The sequence below is a fragment of the Coturnix japonica genome, chromosome 38 (genome assembly GCF_054131305.1).
Source record: "Coturnix japonica strain WE chromosome 38, WE-NBRP24, whole genome shotgun sequence".
NCBI lineage: Eukaryota > Metazoa > Chordata > Aves > Galliformes > Phasianidae > Coturnix > Coturnix japonica.
Window position 1 is genome coordinate 843,037 of NC_140700.1, and position 15,587 is coordinate 858,623.

General features: G+C 47.6%; 1 pseudogene; it reads left to right on the forward strand.

Moving 5' to 3' along the window:
• The first annotated feature begins 12,346 nt into the window (after window positions 1-12,346).
• LOC146754748 (1-phosphatidylinositol 4,5-bisphosphate phosphodiesterase gamma-1-like) lies at window positions 12,347-13,587 on the forward strand (annotated as a pseudogene).
• Window positions 13,588-15,587: the final 2,000 nt, after the last annotated feature.

Sequence of the window (15,587 nt, forward strand, 5' to 3'; positions counted from 1 at the left end):
GGGCTGTGTGCAGGCCAGGGCATGACATGGAACCTCGGCAGCTGAGCAGCTGCTGAGCTTTTCCCCCAAGTCTGCAGACTCGGGTGATAAGGCTGTGCAGCAAAGCCAGCCGGGCACTGCTGATATATCACTGCAGGGTTAGGAAAGGGCAAAACAGGGCAGAGTCTTTCAAGAGCACAAAGCAGTGAAACACAGCCATTTATTGCCTGCATAAGTGATGTTCTGCAGGCATCTTTGAATTGTTCAAGAGACTATTAGGGGGAGTCCCCTGACATTCAGTCTTCGTGAGTAAAGGGGTCTAAGGGAGCTGGTTGCTCTTCAAGAAGGAAGTCTTAAGGGCACAGGAGCAGGCGGTCCCCTGAGCTGCAAAATGAGCCATTGGGGAAGAAGACCGGCATGGATGAATAAGGAGCTATTCTTGAGGCTCCAGGAGAAAAAGAGAATCTGCCTTCTTTGGAAGGAGGGACGGGCAACTGAGAATGAATACAAGGGAGTCGTTAGGATATGTAGAGGTGAAATCAGAAAGGCAAAAGCCCTGCTTGAATTTAACCTGGCCACTGGGGTGAAAGGGAATAAGAAACTCTTTTATAGATACATTAACAGTAAGAGGAGAACAACAGTAAGAGGCTGGGAGTAAAACTGTATCAATGAATTGATGACAAAGATAGAAATGAATGAAAATGGGTTAACCCTTCTCAATGTGAAATTCTCATGAGTCCTGTTCCATTTTAAGTTGTAAATATGAGTCTTTGAGGGGATTTTGTGTTTTTTTTCCTTCCCCCTGTAATTAGGTTGTTTTCCAGAACTGTGTTTGCAGGACATAGATGCCTTCAGGTACAGGGACACGGACAGCGGTGCCAGACCCAATGCCGTGTGCCTGAAGTCTGGTATCTGTCTAACTTGTTTCTCGTACAAAAATTCCCTGTGAAAGACAAACCTCAATAGATGTAGCCTGGACATGGCATGCAGTTGATCACTGTGTTTTACTGTTCATTCAATTGCATCACCTTTCCTTCTGTTTGTTGGCCAAAAAAAAAGAGAATTCTTTCCTTGCCCATGTGCAGCTGGTTCTCTGAGGAAAGCCAGTGGGAGTTGGTGCAAAGGAGGTTTAACACTGAGCTGGTGACTGCAGAGGAGAAGAGTGATGTGAGGAAAAGTCATGCAAGTCCCATGTGGCCAATGTGAGTAGAAATAGGTTGGGGAGGTTGAGGAGGACATTTGTCCATGCAGTAACAGAATAGAACTCATTGGGGGCATCCTGGATTGGTATCATTTGCACAGTGCTGATTTGACGTCTTCTTTAAACCCAACTATAAATAAATAGATGAGAACTTTCTGCTGGATTCTTCCCCTTCAGCTCTCTCCAGATACCTCTCCACTTTGCTGAACAAGTTCTGAAAACCTGCAGTAGATAACAGGAAGGCACAAGGCACAGGAGGCTCTTTAGGTTATAATGGGCCCCAGGGCGCATTTGATGCTGAGTCCATCAACCTCCAGTGCAATGATGCTAAGATGCTAAGAAAACCCTCCTTTGTCTTACAATTCCTGACCCCTAGACCCTTGGCAGGGGGATCCTGACCCTCATGTTGGCTCAGGACCCTTCCTGGGGCAGTGGGATGGAGGTGTGTATGAGGTTAAATAAAAGACATGGGGACAGAAGATCCCAGGCTCTGCATGGGGTGCAAGTGTGCTGTGAAGTTCATGTCCCATGTGGGTCTGTGTCTCATCGCAGGATGTGGGTTGTGAGAAGGGCCCAGTCTAAGCAAGCAGTCAATCCCAATGAAACTCTGAATTTCAGATCTCTCAGTTCCAGTGCCCACCTTTGCACACTCTCCTGTAGTTTGATGTCCTTTATGTTCAGCGGTGCCCAGAAGTGCAGCCAGTGCTCCAGGTGAAGCTGTAGCAATGCAGAGCATAGAGGGATGATACTTTCCCTCATCCAGCTGGCAATAACTTGCTTGATGTGCTCCAGGGGACTGTTGACCTTCCTGGCTGCCTGGGCACACTGCTGACTCACATTGAAATTGATGTTGACCAGGTCCCCCAATCCTTTTCAGTCAGACCTCTCTCATGTGTCCCATATTTAGTCAGTGTGAATGTCCAGGGTTGCCCCTACCAAGGTGCACAATCAGGCACTTGTTCTTGTTATGCTTTATGCACTTGGTGCTTAGTACTAACTGGTACCCACTTCTCTGACTTGTCCACACCTCTCTGCAAGTCCTGTCCACCCTCAGTGGAGGCAACAGCACCTCCTAATCTGGTATCATCAGCAAACTTGCTCAGAACATCTTCTAGTCCTGCACGCAAGTCATCCACAAAAACATGAAAGAGAAGTGGCCCTAAAATGGAGCCCTGGGGGACCATGAGTGTGACCATCTACCAGCTTGGTGGAACCCATTGACTATAATCCTTTGGTCCTGACCTATTGGCCAACTGCTCACCCACCACATTCTGTTTCTGTCTAGCTGTATGCAGGACATTCTGTCCAGAAGGGCGCTGTGAGAAATAGTATCAAAAGCTCTACTGAAATCCTCAAGGATAACATCGACTGGCTTCCCTTGGTCAGCTAAATGGATAACTATGTCATAAAAGGACCTTAAGTTAAACAGGACTTTACCCTCAGCAACTTGTGTTGGCTGAGACCAATGACAGAATTGTCCTTCAGCTGTTGTTGTTTCAGCAATTTTACCAGGCACTGGAGTGAGACTGACAGGTCCATAATTTCCCGTGTCATCAATTATACTCTTCCTTACAATGAGACAACATTTGCCAGCTTCCTGTCACCTGGCATGACCCTAGACTTCTTTAGATGCAATTGAAATGAGAGCCCAGAGCACACTAAGGTGTCATCAGTGAAAGAACGTACATGTGCTATAGCTTTGCATTGCCTTGAACTCCAGAGTACACCACAGATGGAGCAGAGAGGAAGATCTGCTTCTTATGTTGTGAGCTCATCCATTTGGTAAGCAGAAAAACACTACCTGCATATGGGGAGTGTGTATACATGTGTATACATGGATATAGGGGGAAGGTACGGGGGGTTGCTGTCATATCAGTGCATATAAACTCACTTTCTCTTTAACCCTTTTTCCTTTGTAAACTATTCCACTACTTGTACCCCCATTCCACACACCCTCAAGTACACTTCCATATGCCATTCACAATTAAACTTTCTCATACCTTCAAAGCAGTTTGTCAATTCAGTTCTTTAGTTCACATAAACACCCTTAATACCATATATCTTTCCATTAACAATCTGTATTGTTCAGTTATAAAGTCCTTGCCACAGAACCAGCACTAATTGGCCCACCTCTCTCACATACTTCCTTGCAAGCAGAACATAGTATTACATAATTGGGTTCACACTCATTGAAAAGGATAATAAAAAAGGCTTTTTAAAGGAAGTAAAAGGAAGACTAGGGAGACTGTGGGTCCCCTGCAAAGTGAGGGGGGTGTTCTGGTAATGGGGGATGCTGAGACAGTGAAGATAGCCAGTCTCACTCCAGTCTTCAAAAAGAGTAAGAAGGAAGATCCAGGTTATTACAGGCCATGCAGCCTCACCTCTGTCCCTGGAAAGGTGATGGAACAGCTTGCGCTGGATGCCTTCTCCAGTCAATTGGAAGAAATGGAGGTTACCAGGAGTAGTCAGCATGGGTCCACCAAGGGGAGATCATGCTTGACCAACCTGTTACCTTCTATAATGTTGTCACTGGCTGGGTGTGTGGGGGGAGAGCAGTGGATAACATCTACCTTGATTTCAGCAAGGCATTTGATACCATCTCCCATGGCATCCTTATAACAAAGCTGATGAAGTGTGGGATAGATGAGGGGACATTGAGGTGGGTTGAGAACTGGCTGACTGGCAGAGCACAGAGGGTTGTCATTGGTGGTGAGGAGTCCAGTTGGAGACCTGTAAGCAGGAATGAAAAGAGCATGTTGTGCTGATGTCCATGGCTGCACCACCCCCATACCCAGACAAGGAAGGAAGAGAGAAGAGCTAAGGAAAAGTCTACTTTGAAACTTTTTTTTCTCTCTTAACCTATCCAGGGAATCTGGTTCCATGTTTACACGAGCTCTTTGAGTGAGAAAACAGAAATAAGGTATGAAAGAATTGCAATAATTTGCGACACTTTCCTGCAGATTGCTGTATCATACACAATCAAACAATCAAATATGCACAGAACATAAAGAACCATCACTAGGAATCGTGAGAAAGATGTGCACATTATGGAAGCTGGAACAGTGTGTGCTGCAACACCTTCCTGAGAGTGTGCTTGATCTCCCTGTTCCTCAGGCTGTAGGTAATAGGGTTCAGTGTTGGAGGAACCACTGAGTACAAAAGTGCCACTGTCAGATCCAGGAGTGGGGAGGAAACAGAGAAGGGCTTCATGTAGGCAAAAAAGGTAGTGCTAATAAATAGGGAGACCACAGCCAGGTGAGGGAGGCACGTGGAGAAAGCTTTGTGCCGTCCCTGCTCAGAGGGCATCCTCAGCACGGCCATGAAGATCTGCACATAGGACACCACTATGAAAACAAAGCACCCAAAGCCTAAACAGGAACTAAAAATAATAATCACAACTTCCCTGAGGTAGGAGGCTGAGCAGGAGAGCTTGAGGATCTGGGGGAATTCACAGAAAAACTGATTCACAACATTCCCTTGGCAGAGAGGCAGTGAAAATGTACTGGCAGTGTGCATCAGGGAATTGAGAACCCCAGTGCCCCAGGCAGCTGCTGCCATGGTGGCACAAGCTCTGCTGTCCATCATGGTCCCATAGTGAAGGGGCTTGCAGATGGAACATAGTGGTCATAGGACATGATGGTGAGAAGAGAACACTCTGCTGAGAGGAAGATGACAAAGAAAAGGAGCTGTGCAGCACATCCTGCATAGGAGATGGACCTGGTGTCCCAGAGGGTGTTGGCCATGGCTTTGGGGAGAGTGGTGGAGATGCTGCCCAGGTCGAGGACGGCCAGGTTGAGAAGGAAGAAGTACATGGGGGTGTGCAGGCGCTGGTCACAGGCAACAGCTGTGCTGATGAGGCCGTTGCCCAGGAGGGCAGCCAGGTAGATGCCCAGGAAGAGCCAGAAGTGCAGGAGCTGCAGCTGTCGCGTGTCTGCCAACGGCAGCAGGAGGAACTCGCTGATGGAGCTGCTGTTGGACATCTGCTCTTGCTGGCCTTGGAGTCCTGTTCAGAGTGCAGAAGGAGATGACAAGTCCAACCATTCTCAGAGACATTCCTCCTGCTGTAGTGTAAAAGTTTTCCTTTCCCTTTGAATAATTTTCATTTAACTCCAGAACTTGCATTTATTTTCATGAGATTCACCATCCCTTAAGGAGTAGAAAATTAAGGAGCTCATTCTTTCTTCTCGTTTCCTAATTAATATTCCAGCCTCCTGGATATTTTCCTCTTTATTCCAGCTGTTCTTTGAGACCCCAGCCCCAGCCTCTGTGTACTTCAATTTCTCTTAGAGAAAACAGCCTGTTTGCAGGATGATTGAAGTGTTAACGCCTGCAGAAAGCAACGAGAACTGAAACAGATTGTACCCTTTCAGGAAGGCTGAAAGCACATTCTCTGTGATTGTTCACAAAACTGCAGATGGACTGAAAAAATACTGGGGAGTCTCAGAACTGTGTTTATATTTGGCAGCCCATTTTAGATTTCTGCCTTCAATCCTCTTCCCCAAGAACAGGAAATAGAAAATCCCTGCCTTGGCTCTCCTCTTGCAGAGAATCCACAGTAATAGTCTGTTGTGCAGTGGAGCTGTGATCCCCTGCCACAGGCAGCAGCTGTGGCAGCACAAGCCCTGCTGGGGGGCTCCTTCCCCTCACACGTCTCCCCGCAGCACCCTGGGCAGCTCCCCAGGCAGGCTGAGTGCTGAGCCTGGCAGGCGGCAGAGTCCCATACCCAGCACACAGCTTCTAGGGCACAGCGGGGACCCTGCTCTGCAGGACAGCCCTGGGCACCCACCTACAGCCCTGGATGCACAGCCTGCAGCTGTGCTGGGAAATGCAGCTCTCAGGGCTGGGTTCTGATGCTGCAGCACGGAAGCCCTCAGCTGGAGCAGAAGGCTTTTTCCACAGTAAGAGACATGCAGTGCCTGATCTGCTATGGGATATCCCGGATTTGGTTAACCCTCTATGAAAAGCAGCTCATGCTCAACATTTAGATTTACCGTGTCGTGGTCTGTGAGCAATGCTCCTGCAGTGAGCTCACAGCCTGCTCACACCTCACAAATCCTGTAAGCTCTCTCCAGTTTCTCTCCTCTCCTTCTGTCACCTGCAGGCTGTGCTGTGCACAAGAGCTGCTCCTGGGCACAGCTGTCTCTCTTCAGAGCAGCCCCCTTATATGAGCTCCCTGTGTCCCAAGAGTATGGCCCAGCTCAGCAGCAGAGGATGTCGTGTTTATCTTCCCCGCTCGTCTCCCCTGAGGTGTCCCTGGGTCTTCATGGCAAACAGCTCCTGAAAGACAACAGCGTCATGACTGTGCTTTGAAAGCTGCTCAATTAACTACCAGATACCCAGTGGTCAGTGACTAATTTGAGTTATATGGGGAGTGCTACCAGAGATCGTTTGATGAAACAAAAAGAGCACCCAGACAAGGACAGGATGGGTTGGACTGCAGCGTTTGAGGCACGGACTCAGATGTGAACGATCCAAATCGTTTATTACAAGTTCTCACATCCCTTATATACCTTCACAAGTTATTATTTTCTAACTTTCCCATCTGCCCTTACAACTTTCCCAACCACCTTTACATGTCAACAAAGCATTCTACAAAACACTTTTCAACTGTCCATGCAGGCACGTATCCAATCAGAGCTGTGAGACCCTTCTTCTCCTTGCAGAGGTGTCCTTGGTTCTCATGCTGTTGATCTGGCTCCACAGCTGCTGCTCTGAACAGCTTTTCTTGTATTCCCACATTGGACTTTCCCTGTACAGGGAGGGCAGTGATTTAGCTGAGGCAGTGCAGGTATCATCATAGGTGGAAACCTTGAAGCTGAAATGAGATTCAGCTGCCCACAGACCCACAGGAGCTGGGATTCCTCTGGTTCACTGCAGGTGTGCACAAGGAGCTGCCTGCATGTGAGCTCCTGCTCTGAGTCCTCAGTCCTTCAGCAGGGAGGCAGTTGCTCTCACACAGACACTGGGTGATGCCCAACGTGCCTGGGCTGCTCCTGATGTGTGCCAGTGGTTGTAAACAGTGTGGGAAATCCCTGAGATAGACACCTCATTCCTGAGCATCAGCTGAGGATCAGAAAGGGGACAGAGGTACTCTTGGTCATCCTAATGACAACAGACACCAGTGTTTTGGGCACTTCAAAGTGCATTTTTCACCCATCTCCATGGAGCAAGCAGTTACTCAGCTGACTAAATGGATGAGCTCACTGTCGTGGTTTTGTGATTTTTGTTGTCGATATTCTATATAAGAACATCACGCAGAACAGTGAGAGTTAAAGAGTTCACATTTTGCTTCCATCTTACTGCCTTTCTGGGCAGTGCTTCCCTCACACTACTTTGGGTTCTCTCGTCTCTCTCATTTTCTTTGATTTGCTTACATTTAATAGTGTAACATCAGATTGTTGCCATTGTGTTTTCTCTTTGTTAAAACCATATGTTTGCTCTCTGCCCTTCTCCCTTTCCTGGAGCACATGGCCCAGGGCCGGACAGGTCACAGGGTGAACCCCTTCCTTTCTTTCCCTTCATTCCTTTGTCTCTCCTTTTTTTTTTTTGCTTTTCATGGGGTCTGTGCCTCCCTGTCCTGGACTGATATCCAAGGATCACCCCCAGACAAAGCTCAAGGAGGCTCAGTGTACATTGGATGTCAGGGGGAAGTTCTTTACAAGTAGAGTGGTGGAGGTGCTGGGACAGGCTGCAGTCCTAAGAAGACTATGGATACTCCATCCCCGGAGGTGTTCAGCACCATCTCGGATAGGGTCCTGGACAACATGGTCTACTGCCAGATCTGGAGGTTGGTGGCCCTGCCTGTGGCATGGGGATTGGAACTTGATGATCCTTGGGGTCCCTTCCAAACCAAGCCATCCTATCATTCTGTCATCCTAATATTCAGAACAGGGACAGACATTATCATGACCAAGTAGAACACACACAACTATTAACTTTTCCATGGCAAATAACACATTTTGAATTGACTGTTTTACATTAAGACACAGTTACGGCAATCTCTCCTGGCAATGGTCAGAGAACAGCATACTTCAAGTGTCAGGATCTCTTTCTCTTACACTTACAGCCCTTACTATAGTGAGAATGCATCCAGTCTGGGCCACAGGATTCATGCAGCACGGCAAGTGGCACAAGGAAATAACTGCTTCAAGAAGCCGTGCTGAACTCCTCTCCAAGACAAGTGTGAAACGCACTGATTATGCACTTTGTTTCCCTGTGTCCTGAACTCTGTCATGCTTCCACTGCCCATACAGGAACTTCCAGGTCCCTGTCACGCACTTGCTGTCACACCCTGTCACACATCACCATGATGTCTTCATGTCCCCATATTGCCACTGTCTTCATTTCTCCATATCTTCATGTCCCCATGATGACCCCATAGCACCACGATGTCCCCACAGTCCTTGTCCCCATTGGCCTCCCACCTCTCAGCGTCCCCACACGCCATGTTCTTAGGGCCGCAAGGGATCAGCCTCTTACCTGGGTGCTACACAGGACTCAGGACCTAACGAGGTTCAACACAGCAAAGTGCAAGGTTTTGCACTTGGGCCGGAAGAACACCAGGCACCTGTACAGGCTGGGAGGAGTGGTCCTTGAGAGCAGCTCGGCAGAGAAGGACCTGGGGGTCCTGATGGACAAGAGACTCAACATGAGCCAGCAGTGCGCTCTGGCAGCTCAGAAAGCAAATGGGATCCTGGGCTCTGGGGTGGCCAGCAGGGATAGGGAGGTGATTGTCCCTCTCTACTCTGCTGTTGTGAGGCCTCATCTGGAGTACTGTGTCCAGGTGTGGAACCCTCAGTACAAAAGAAAGAAAGACAGAGAGCTGTTGGAGAGGGTCCAGAGGAGGGCCACGAAGATGATCAGGGGGCTGGAGCACCTCCCCTATGAGGACAGGCTGAGGGAGTTGGGCTTGTTCAGCCTGGAGAAAAGAAGGCTGAGGGGTGACCTCATTGCAGCCTTTCAGTACCTGAAGGGAACCTATAATCAGGAGGGGAGTAAACTCTCTGAAAGGGCTGACAATAGCAGGACAAGGGGAAATGGTTTTAAGTTGAAAGAGGGAAGATTTAGGTTGGATGTTAGGGGGAAGTTCTTTACTAGGAGAGTGGTTAGGCCCTGGAACAGGCTGCCCAGGGAGGTTGCGGATGCCCCGTCCTTGGAGGTGTTCAAGACCAGGTTGTACAGGGCCCTGGGCAACCTGATCTAGTAAAGGCGTATATTTGGTGGCCCTGCTAGGCAGGAGGGTTGGAACTACATGATCCTTGAGGTCCCTTCCAACCCGGGTCATTCTGTGATTCTGTGACTGTGAAGGTGAACAAAGGGCTAATCTGTTATATTGTTAAAACTGTTATTTAGGGGGTGGAGTTAGGGGTGTAGAATAGGCGTGGAATATTCATAGTTTCATAGTTTCGTGCGGGTTGGAAGGGACCTTAGAGATCACCGGAATTCGAGCCTCTGTGTAGCAAAGCGGCACTTCTACCACTTGCGCCACAGGGGGGATTCGAACTCCGGGCCCCAGTGTTGCAAGGCGGCGTCTTTAACCACTGCGCCACCGGGGCACACACAATATTGTAATAAGTTTCTCGAATTAATTGTAATAACCACTCCTGGTGCCATGAATATGCATGTATTTCCTCTAGAAATAGGGGTCTTTACCTGCTTTTGGTGTGCAGATTAGGAAAGAGTTGTGAAATAAACGTTAGTGTTAAATACCGGATCCAAGGTGTGAGTGGTGTTATTGAGTGACCTGAGAGGAACTGGATGCTTGTTATCCCTTGTAAATAAATAATGCAACCTTGTATTTGTTGTTAGATGCTTAACCTGTAATGCTGTCCAGGAATTACAGTGAACACAGGAGACTGGCATTTCCGTTGGGGTTGTGAGCTGGGGTTTAAAGAGGAACACGGATCAGGTCTAACTGATATACTGGCAATAAGGTGTAGACTTTTGGGAGCAATAAAGTATTAATGAGATTTAAGATGAGGGGAACACTGAGAAAGGGGAGCACACTTGGATGTATCTTGGCTGATTGGTGTCGATTGGGAGCCTGGGGGCAAGAAAACATTAATCAAGTATTGTAAACAGCGCTGGTTGTTGTGCAAGTGGGAAAGCAGTGAAAAATGGCCTGTAAGTGGCACCTTGAATTACAGATCATGTTGTTTTTGCGGATGGAGGACACGTGGAAGGAAGGCTCTTACGCTGATCTGTTCTTTACACTCCGTAATCACCCTGCAGCAGGACTGTTCGTCCCTGTGGTTCAGGGCCGCCCGAGGACCCGATGGTTTTAGCTTTAGAAAAGCAGAAAAGGGGCTGGAGGAAATCCCTTAAATAACTTCTCCCTCTTCAGTTTCTAAGGCAATTCAAGCGGCTGTGACCCTTCCAGAGAAGGACAGCGACCGAGCTGCTGATCCCATGCAGGGTCCTAGAGAGAGGACGCACTCCATTATACCAAAGGAATTGCAGCGATGTAAACGAGACCTGGAGAATTTTCCTTTCCTCTTAGGGAAGTCAGTCTCCTTAGGTCAAAGGGAAATACGGTATGCTAATGCCCTCCGTTTTTACTAGCAGAAAGGTTAGGATTCTCAACTTAAATGAGGATCCTATAAGAGTAGCAGAATAATTAGGTCCATTTCTAGGGCCTAATTTCTATGTTTATCATGGGTGTGTTGTTTACTGGAGAAGAAAGAAGTGTGATTAAGTGAGCAGCTGTGCAAGCGTGGGAAAGCAATACAGAGGGAAGTTTGGACCCTGGAGGGAGGTAGGGAGAGGAAGGATCCAGAGGATAAATGGTACTGATTATTGTCATTGCCTTTGTGATTGTTGAACGTTTATGCTGTGGAAGTGTTACCTAAGAGGCTGCTATGGGACAAAGGGTGTCTAAAGAGATGACACCCTGGGTTGTTTTTTGGCTCACTGGACAAACGTTGCTGGTGAGCCAGGGGGTATATTGAATAAGAAACCAGGGACATAACTGGAGGAATGGGACCGGTTTTATAATTGAGTATCCTAATCATGCTGGGTGTTTGGGGAAGGTGAATATCGGCGCTCAGTCGAGTAAGAGAGCTCTCTCTCGGTTTCTCGTAGCATCAGAATAGTTCTCCTTTCTTGTGTTCAGCACACATCTTATATACCATTCACTTCAAAGAAGAAAACCCTGTCCTCCTAACAGTTCCTCTAATCAGTTAATTGGTCCCGGCTGCTCCCAAACAACAGTGACAAAGGAAGAAAGGTTTCTTAAGAGTAACAGGATTAACAACGCATATCAAAAGAACCTCCTGTCTACTCTCAGATGCAAACGGACACTGCTTGCTCTCTGTCTCACACTCTGGTCTTCCAGGGTTTCGCAGTGATAAGGTCAATCAAAGAATCTGATCAGCTCTTTCGTCACTCGCTCACAGTTACACAGAGAAAACACAGAGAAAAGACAAAGTAACCCTAATTTTAGCTGATTTTGTATCTCCAAATATATTCTACCCATCTTGGACCCGTTCCTTCATCCAGAGAAAAGCAGGTCTGCACACTTCCTTCTATGTAGCCCTCCTTCCAGCATGACCTGCCTTTCAGCTTCTATGAGCTTCCTTCCAACACTCTTTAGTCTGGCTGGGTCCTTGTTTGGATTCAGGTATGAATGATCCAAATCGTTTCTTAAAAGCTGATATACGTTCACAAGTTTCCTATTTCAGCTTTCCATCCTCCCTTACAACTTCCCCCTTGTTTATTAGCAAGCAATTACCACACTATAAAATAGTAGCGCTAATTCTATTAATAACATAATCATCATCACTCAATAAAAGCCTTGATTGATAACGCACTAAACATAAGAGTTACATGTAAAGTTGTCATATTTTGAGGCAATACATACACACTCATACAGGCATTTCTTTTAGACAACCCCATAAGTGGGAAATAAAACTTCATAAGCGAATGCATTATTACTGACAACTATGAGATGGCAAACCACCCGAAAGGAGAGAGAAGGAACACGATGGCTGTGGATGTGATGGAAGGAACATGATGGCTGTGGATGTGATGGAAGGAACATGATGGCTGTGGATGTGATAGGCAGTGCCAGCAGGGCATCCCCTGCTCCTACTACTATCATCTATGGGTGATAGATCATCTAATTCTAATCATCTAATTCTTGATGCAGTACAGAGTGAGATGCATCCCTATCTACTAGAAAACAAACACCTTTACCCTGCTGTGTGCACGCTGCATTCAGTCTACTGGGGGCAAAACTCATCCTGGGCTCTTTCAGGTCCTGCTCCAGTGCAACTGCTGCTGTTCTTCCCAGTTTCTTTCTTTAATTACAATCCCTCCTTCTATATACTTTGCAAGCTCCCTCAATTAATTTGTCCGGCTCCCTCACTTATGTGTGTATTATGGGGAGAAAATAAAGACATTCTTGTTCGGACTGGCAAAAGACCTTCAGAGGTATAAACAAGTTCAGCAGGCAGGAGGGAGAGGATGGAAAGATTGTAACAATTCCTGCCGGACTGACCCTCTTAGCATGATCACGGAACGTCTAGCTTGTGCACCTGGCATGGGTGTGAGCAGATACTATAAAGACCATTGGCAAGACCCGCCAAAACTGAGGCGGCTTGGAGTGAGTGGCAAGAGACTATGGGTTCGTGTATGATCAAGGAGCAAGTGGCGAACACAGAAGAGCAAATGGCAGATAGCCAAATCGTGGAAGAAGATCAGACGGCGCAGACGACAGATAGTCAAGTCGTGGATGAGGAGCAGACGGTGAATCCTCAACTCGTGGGAGACCCCATAACCTACACATGGAACCAGCTCAATGACGTCCCAGCCTGGAACAGATGGGGAAGACGACCTGCGCAGAGGAACCCCAACATCAATCGGCATCTGACGCAGGAATGGTTCCATGGCAAGATTGGAGAAGGGCGCATTGGGCGGCACATCGCTGAGCGGCTGCTGAAGAAATACTGCACCATCATGGGGGCTCCCGATGGCTCCTTTCTTCTAAGGGAGAGTGGGACATGCGTTGGGGATTACATCTTGTCCATCTGGAGCAATGGAGAGGTGCAGCACTGTCGCATCTACTGGTGGCAGTATGCCAACAGCCACAGGTACCTTCTGACTGATAACAAAGAATTTGACAGCCTTTACGACCTCATCTCCTATTATCGGGAGACGCCGCTGAGGTACAACAACACGGAGATTAGACTGACAGTGCCTGTGCCTCGTTCCAGTCGTCGTGACAGCAGAGACTCGGTGCCGCGGGACGGCACCCGAAGGGCGAGTGCAGCTCCAGCGCCATCATCTTCTTCAGGGCAGGATGGAAGATCCAGCACCGCCACGCGTGAAAAGAGAGTTACTTATAATAAGGCACTTGACCAAGTTTATATTATTTAAGTTCATCGTACACAATAAAAGTTTTTGTTCTGCACTAACCACAGAGTCCGTGTCTAATTACTGCAGGTAAACCTTGATTGTATTCGCCTTTCTCAATCTGTATGAGACATAAAAGGGTTTTACTAGTGTTCCAGGTGACACCATCTTATAATCTCTAGGAAAACCTGGAGCTCCTTAGTTGTTTGTGGTTCTGGAGTCTGGCAGTCTGTTTTCTTTCTCGCTGTTCCCAAAGTTTCAGGATCCAGCAGTGATTCCATAATGCAAACAGGTTACTGGTGGCTGTGCCACGTGGGTTTTCTGTGGAGACACTCGATAGCCATTAAGTCTGAGAAATTTTGTAAACTAATTGTCCATGTTATGCATTATTTCCTTTGTTTTGGTAGCTATCAGGTGATCAATGTCTTCAAATTCGAGGAGTTTCTGTTTTATCTGAATCAGCTGAGCTCTCTGCGTCACTTCGAATGCAATTGGTGCTGCGTCCTTATCCCTCCCTGGGGTTTCTACTACCCACACCAAATTATCGCTTACTTTGTCTGTAATACTGGTCCCATCAGGGGTAATAATTAACACTAAACTAGGGGCACGTGCACTTCTAATGTTTTGCTTTTGTCCCCATTCAAAAGCAACGATTTGTTTACTTTCACAAGCGGCAGAGGGGGGGGGGGGGGGGTGCGATCTCTTGCTGACACTTAACTGCTCTGGTTAGAGCAGATCACATTCAATATTTTAACTAGCTGTTCTTCTGTAGCCTCTTTGCTGTAGTTGTTATTTTTGGTTTTTCACAATTCCACTATTTGTACCCTCAATTACAGCTGCACATAACCTTAATAATTCCACTTCCATAATAGCATTAATGTTTACACATCCCTATGAATAGTGAAAAAGGACCCCATAGTAGATGAAAAGAGAACACTTTGCTACAGAAAGGGAAAGGGGGCCTCACTAAGGCAAAGGGTAGTTACAGATAGATAGTGTATGTTAAGGGGGAGTAGAGAGAGGGGGAACTGCAGACACTAAGCTTGAGAAAACAAGGGGATGAAGGCCATGAAGAGAAGGGTGGAACAGCCCCAGAACAGTGTGGTGATTTGATGTCCACAGAGCAACTGGAACCAGTTTGGGGGGTGCCCCTCCCGAAGGGTCGAAAGTTTACGGGGAGGAAGATGATGAGCCTTCATCCCATGACCACCCCCCACAACTCACTACGCATGCGCAAGGGGGAAGGGACTGCATGCTAATGGGGTCTCAGGAATGTAATGAATATGTATCCAAATTCCTGCCAACTATTGATGATGTATTAGTTCTGCCTATATCTGTTGCACGCTTTCTCCTGACGGTGCACAAGTGAGGTGGAGCTCTCCCCCTTGCACCAGGGTGTGTGCGCATCACTCATTAAACATACCTGCTTTATAGCTACTTCGTGGTTATGGAGTTTGATTCCGTAAGTCAATTTGGCGATCGAGATGGGAGCTCCTCTGTTCGGTTGCAGGACCAGCTCAGAAGGGGGACGCCTTCGGCGCGCCCCGACATTTCTCAGAAGGACTCCCCTCCCTCATCTGATCACTGCAGGAGCAGACAAGAACCATCTATCGGCGGACCAGGTATGTGGAATGGGGGACCCGTAAGTCGTGAGGAGACGTCCTACGCAGGGCACAGAGGAGTCGGCGTGCTCCCCCCCAGGGATGTGAGCTCACGGGTTAGGTTAGGTTGCCGGCTGGGTTAGGAGGACTCCCTAGGGAGTGCCTACAAAGGGGCCAGTAAGTCGTACGCATGGTAAAAGAGCTGTTGCTCACATTCAGGCGATTGCTAACAGGGCAGAGCTTGTCTGCTCTCTCGTACAGGGTGATTTGGGTAATCCTGGGATAATTGGTATCGTACAGCGCTGTCTATGTAGGTGACCTAAGTCAGCAACTAGCACTGGTGTTCTTAACATCTTCGATTAAGCTTAACAAATGATATATTGTAATTCTGTTTGAATTGTGTGAGTGTGGTGTGAGTGAGACGCAGCACAGCTGCGGGGCGAATGCAGAGTCCC